We start from the raw sequence: 7,292 nt of genomic DNA on the forward strand, positions 1-7,292 counted from the left end.
TTCTACATTGCAGTATTTGTTTATACTTTTAATTTAGTGAAGAATTTGAGATTTAGTTTTTATATATATTTTAACACCACTGACTGTTACTAAAGTATTCAATCCAATAAACCAATCAATCAAATGCAGACATGGAAATAACTGGAACTGTTTGGTCTGAAGAACAGAACCAATGTGTTCAGATATAAAGAACTGGAACTGTTTGGTCTGAAGAACAGAACCAATGTGTTCAGATATAAAGAACGGGAACTGTTTGGTCTGAGAACAGAACCAATGTGTTCAGATATAAAGAACTGGAACTGTTTGGTCTGAAGAACAGAACCAATGTGTTCAGATATAAAGAACTGGAACTGTTTGGTCTGAGAACAGAACCAATGTGTTCAGATATAAAGAACTGGAACTGTTTGGTCTGAGAACAGAACCAATGTGTTCAGATATAAAGAACTGGAACTGTTTGGTCTGAGAACAGAACCAATGTGTTCAGATATAAAGAACTGGAACTGTTTGGTCTGAAGAACAGAACCAATGTGTTCAGATATAAAGAACTGGAACTGTTTGGTCTGAGAACAGAACCAATGTGTTTAGATATAAAGAACTGGAACTGTTTGGTCTGAGAACAGAACCAATGTGTTCAGATATAAAGAACTGGAACTGTTTGGTCTGAGAACAGAACCAATGTGTTCAGATAGAGAGGTTTTTAAAGTTGGACCCCCATGCATGCAGATCAGCTGACATCCTCATGAATTCAACTCATCTCAACTTTGACTTCTGTTGGTTTTCTGTGTGCACACACACACACGCGCGCGCGCGCACACACACACACACACACACACACACACACACACACACACACACACACACACACACACACACAGAGAGAGAGAGAAAGACTGTAGTGGACTTGATGTAATCAACTGAGTCAATTCAGCGTGCGCACACACACACACACACACACGCGCGCCCACAAGCACCCCCCCCCCCCCCCACACACACACACACACACACAAAATGATTTTGATACTAGGTGTTGATCATGCTAGCTCTTTTTTGTGGTATCTCATGTTTCACTAAATATGATTGTCTTTGCATTTATGTGCATGCGTGCGTGCGTGCGTGCGTGCGTGCGTGCGTGCGTGCGTGTGCGTGTGTGCGTGTGTGTGTGTGTGTGTGTGTGTGTGAGTTAGTGAGTCATCAAACAGGTCATAGAGTGCTCACTGTGATGCTGTCATTTTGACCCCAGTGTCACCGTGTGGACTTTGTCCCCGAGACTCCAGGAATCTAACACCCTCTGTGTGCTCTCCCTGGATCGTCTTCTAGGCAAACAGTTCACATCAAGGCCCATTATGTATAGCATTTTATCTTTTTTGTTTTGTTTTGTTATCATTATTAGTATCACTACTATTAGTATTTTTGTAAGGTGTTTCAGTGCATGTTTTGAGTGGACTGGAGAGGCCTCTATGTTTTGTTGCTGTTGTAAGTGTATTGTTGTGTGTTGACGTTTTTAATGTATTGTTTTGTCTATGTACTGTATTCATTGTGTTGTGCCCGAGGACCCCCTCTAAGGACCCCCTCTAAAATGAGATGCTGCATCTCAAGGGTCTATCCTCTAAATTAAATTAAATTTCAATATATATTTGAGCCACGGACCACCATTTGATGACATAATAGCCTCTCAGACCAAAGACTAAGGCCTGACTCACATTGATTGATGTATGCTAGATCGAAAGGTGTGAGTCAGGCCTTAGAATATTGTGGCGTCGTCGGATAGGACTTTGTCCACAATACCATGCTGCATTGATGGCGAAACCATAGGAGATAACAGAATGGAGAAAAAAGAATCTACATTCTCTAATTGTTTATAGACTTATTGTAATTTAAGTAATGCAGATGTTTAACAATAATGTAACTCTTGAGAGTGTCAAATGAAACCAAATGAACCCGTAAGAGTTAAAGATCTACAAGGGTCCATTTGGTTACCAACTGTACCTCATTTAGCTGGGGACCACCTGGAACCCTCTCAAGGACCACTGGTGGTCCCCGGACCACTGGTTGAATACTACCGGTCTAGGCAAACAGTCTCATTTCAATCAATGAATCGTCAACTCATTTGAACGTATCTCTCTGGTCTTGTGTATACAGTGAATAATAACAATATTCCCCAACAAACACCCACCGGGCAACGTCATAGTGCAACACAAACGCAGATATTAATGGCATAATGTATCTGCCTTATTATTATTATTTTTTGTTACATTAAGGACGAGAATTGTGACATACGTGCCTTCCTTGCGCAACACATTGCAGCACACAGAGTTTACTTTAGTAAAATAATCAAATACTGCAGTGCACAGAATTACTCTGTTTTACAGGAGAAAGTTCATAGTAAAAAAATAAATAATTATTTGAGTAAAAGTACAAAAGTATTGGTATAATTTTTTTTAAGGTAGGGCCTACCAAAAGTAGAAGTACTCAAGGGTTCATTTGGTTACAGAGCTCATTCTGGGGGAAACATCTGTGTTATTTCAGATGTTAGCTACGTACAGTATAATATAGCACATATTTTTGTTCTCAAAGTGGGGTTCTTTCATTTGGCTATGTACTCAAAAATGGCAGATACACAAGCTCATATAGCGCTCACTTTGTACCACACTATGAGCTTGTAGATCTGCTATTTTCTTTAAATTGTGGGCATTATTTTGTGCAAAACTTTGAATAGGAACATTTTTAACTCAAACCTTTGCTTGGAGGTCCCTGGGGAAAAAACATGTTGACATGTTTCAGGAAAAAGTCATGACTTAGAAGATTTCTAGAGTTAACACTCACTAACACTGTGAGTGCCCTAGTGTCGCCTGTACCTTACCCCTTATTCCTAAACTTGTTTGCCGTTTTTTTTTTTTACTAAGAAAACCCCATAACCCTTACGTTTTAAAATACTTCAACTAACCGATCTACACCGAAACGCTGCCAGCTTGAAGATCGGTCTATTTGAGCTATTTAAAGATGTTTTTCAAAATAGTAAAAAACAAAAAGCAAGGAAGTTTAGTAGGGATTCTGGGGGTGATAAACAGGGCCCAGAGTCTCCTCACATCACCTCTTCATTTGATCCCCTTCCAGACCCCCCCCCCCTTCCCGCTCCCCCCCGCTGTCCCGTTACCATGGTAACCAGCAGAGGTTTATGAGGCCATAAAACTGGGTGACACCCCCCCCACCCCCCCAGGTCTCACTGCAGCCCGGGGGGACATCGTTAATAACAACGGGTTCAATCAAGGCCAAGCATTTGTTTTTTTTCCCCCCGACCCCAGGATGCCGTTGCCTTCCTTGGATCTCAAGATGTTTTCTTGGACATTAAGTTTCCGTCGGAAAGCGGCAATTAAATCCTTAAGAAAAGGTTGTTGTTTTTTTTATTCCCACTGAAATAAAGAACGAAACGGAAGTATGGGGCGTGGCCAGGAATTCCGTGTATAAAGTGTTTCCCAAACGTCTTATTCAGCTCAAAGGAGAATACATTTGGTTGTCCTTTTCCGGGACTAAAACGTAGAAAGAGAAAAAACATTCTTCTTCTTCTTCTCCGCCGTTCAGCTACAGTATAGTCGCCACAGGGGATCACGTTTCTGTTTCCTCATAATCAGAAGGATATCCGATGTTATCCGCCTCCCGATGTTATCATCCGATAAATACAATAAAAAACGTAATATCTCAAAAACGTAGTATCAGGAAATATCTGTATCGGTTTTTGATAACAGTTTTCAATAAGTTACAGGAGTTCTTACTGCATGCTGTGTGTGATATGAAATGTGAATTTAGTAATCCCTAATCATTATTCAAGGAGTTTTGGAGAGAAATGAGACAGTCTCCAGTCACTTTCGGCCTCACGTTGAAAGTCACTGGAGTCTGTCTCATTTCTCTCACGATGATCTTTGTCACTGTGGCTATTACTATAGGCCAGGGGTACTCAACTGGCGGACCGCGGTCCACGACCGGACCGCGGACCACCTCTCTGCGGACCCTAGGCATTTGCATCAGGTCAGGCCAGCAAAAAAAGATCTCTCCTAAGCTCAGGCCAGGCCAGCCACAGTCAATTTCAATTCAATTCAGGCAGTGTTGCTGCAGCACAACTACATTGTGTGTCTTATGTTAATGGAGGGAAGAAGTTAATAATATAAATAACATCAGATGGTACATTTCTCATGTGAAATTGCTGCAAAGGCCCCCAAAATGTCCCCCAAGGGCCCCCAAAAGTCTGGCGCGCGCTATGCGCGCGCGCAGTGTGATTTGGATTTGGAGTTCCACTCCGGGCCTGCACTCTGCACCCCATTATTGGTTGGTTGGAAGGGGATCTGATTTGTATAAGCTTGGCTTGACCATACTAAACAGGCATAGAGCCCCGCTCTCCGATGGACGCCGCGCATGGGACCGGACCTCGGTCTTATTCAAAAAAATATTCGTGGACCGTCATCATTTCTAGTTGAGGACCCCTGCTATAGGCCATGATTTTCTTGACTAAGACTAAGATTATGAGATTCTGTCGACTCTACTATATAGACTAAGACTATAAACGATTTCAGATGACATATAGGACTAAAACTAAATGGTGTTATTCAAAAGACTTCTTTGTCTAAAATGAGTTGAGGGTGTGGTGGGGGCGTGGGTGGGAGAGGATGAGCATTACTATATCACGTACATATGTTTATTGTGTACTTGTATTGTACAGTATGTAATGTTTTATCTTTGTATATAGGACCCCCGCAGATGCCCCCTTTGCGTGAGACAGTCGCTCATTTCCAAGACTTTTCGGGTGTCCCACAAATTGAGACCCTGTGACTGGCAGGCATCAGTGTTCAGTGAGTCCCCTAATAGGTGGCTTTCTGTTGTAAAGCTCTGTCAAGACTGTCACGGTCACTTTTCCTGTCTATGTGTTTCTAAGTCAGTTAAAATAACATGAGAAATATCCCCTATAGGCTACAGTACCAAGTCGGCCATACCACCCATGACCAAAAATTGCAGTTTAAAACAAAATGTGAGACGCCAGAGGGTTTAATAACAAAATGTGGCCTATATACGGTCGAATATGACGTCAAGGCATTTAATTGGAACTTAAGTAATACGTTGCTAACCCTGTCCCGTCCCACTTGTTAAACACAAGTGATACCTCTGTCCCTCAAATGAACAGTTTGGATCTGGTCATAAGACCAGGGTAAAGGAGAGCTTTAGTGAATGTTATCAGGCTTGACCTTTGAACCTTTGAGTCTCTACTTCGCAGAACGCACCACCTTGATCCCACATTTATCTAGATTACCGCTGCTATCACCCTCCACAGGAAGCACGGTGCCAACCGCAATGACTGGGCGGTTGCATAACGTCTTAAAACGCTCCAGAGTTCAAATTTAATGCAAAATATGAATGATGGATGTGGTACATTCATTTGTCAGGAAGATAATTGTGCTTGTTGTCGAGTGGAGATCTTGGACACTGCATCATAATGTGTAATGATAGAATGATTGGATCAAAAGGGGTGATTCAGGGTTATAATGCTGTTGTAAAGTGATGCGTCAGCTAGAGATGATAATACTGGCAGCATGTTGTACTAAAGGCCTGTCATCATTACATAACCGCCCCATCACAATTCATTGACATAATCGCCGTTAGTTTTTGCTTGTCCGCCCTGAGTCTGGGACCCAGGGAGGGCACACTTTCCCCATGTACTTACATAGGCTAAACAATATGAAATACCGTTCCCACTCAGTGTCCATTCACTTAGGTCCCATTTACACTTGCAGCCAAATCCAGTGTCACATCCAGATTGGAATCCGATTTGTTTAAATAAATCTAAACACAAACAAGTCACGTGGAATCCGATTTTCACAAATGTGACTTAAGCCGTGCACATTCAGGGGTGAATGCAGGGTGATTCAAATCAGATTCCAGGAGATCGTCTCCGTCTGAACGCAGTAACCTGCATCTACATCGGAATCCATTGTGACTTATTTGTGTTTAGACTTTTAACTTTTAAACAAATCGGATTCCAATCTGGATGTGGCACAGATCAGATTCAGACTGGATTTGGCTGCCAGTCTGAACATACAGAGCTGTGACAGATCCGATCTGGTCATCTGCAAATGCAGTGTTGAACGGTCGGGCCAAAATGTCAGATTTGAGAAATAAATCAGATTTGAATCGGATTTGACTAGATGTGACTGCAGTCTCTGAGTCTCTCTCATGTGACTGAACTTCTCACCCTAACTCTAAGGGTGATGCCAACCACCCGTCTCATTTCGGCTGCTTGTGTCTGCGGCCTTATTCTTTCGGTTATGACCCACACTTCATGACTATAGGTGAGAGTAGGAAGGAAGATTGCTCGGTACACAAAGCTTTGCCTTCTGGCTCATTTTGTTACTCTGTTGTTACTCTCTTCGTAACAAGAGTGCGGCACAACGACTGCAATACCGCCCCTGCCATTTCGATTCTCCGGCTGATAGGACCCAGCTTAGGTGGTTCGGGCATCTGGTTAGGATGCCCCTCGAGCGTCTCCCTAAAGAGGTCATCGATGCAAGTCCCACTGGGAGGAGACCCCCGGGCAGACCAAGGATGATGATGGAGGGATTATATCTCCAATATCTGCCGGGAACGCATCGCGATCCCAGAGAAGGAAGTGTTGCTCTGGAGAGGGAAGTCTGGAGCTCTTTGGTGGAGCTGTTGCCCCCGCGACCCGACTACGGATAAGCAGTTGAAAATGGATGGATGTATGGTGACTGCAGTCTAAATGGGGCCTAACTGACTGTAGCTGCCCACTCTTACGGTTAACCATTATAGTCGAGTCCTGTAGTATTTCCAACAGTCAACATCAGTGATTACATCAGATCAGCATCATGCTGATAGAATGATGTGGATAAGATACACATACAGTCAGAAACACATAGCTGCTCTGTAGCTGCATGATACGCATACAGAAACACATGATTAACATAGTCTTTTTTTTGGGGGGGGGGGGGGGGGGGGTGGTTTGTCAGGTGAAACCTGCTAACAACAGTCATGAAATGTAGAAGACCTAGTCATACATGAGTCATACTGAGCACCTAGTCCTGATTGGTTGCCACACACACTGCTGTCATGTATTGGTTACTCAGGTGAGTCAGGTCACATGACGAGGAAACAGGTAATAGGAAGCAGGTAACATAAATCTTTAGAGACACCCAATGTTATGTAAAGTAATGTTATGATTGAGACCGGCCGGGTGAGAGGAGCGTTCTTTCACCTGGCAAATATCACTACAGTATGTGATCATTTTTATTGCC

The sequence above is a fragment of the Protomyctophum parallelum genome, assembly GCF_964188405.1.
Source record: "Protomyctophum parallelum genome assembly, chromosome: 9".
In the NCBI taxonomy this organism is placed as follows: domain Eukaryota; kingdom Metazoa; phylum Chordata; class Actinopteri; order Myctophiformes; family Myctophidae; genus Protomyctophum; species Protomyctophum parallelum.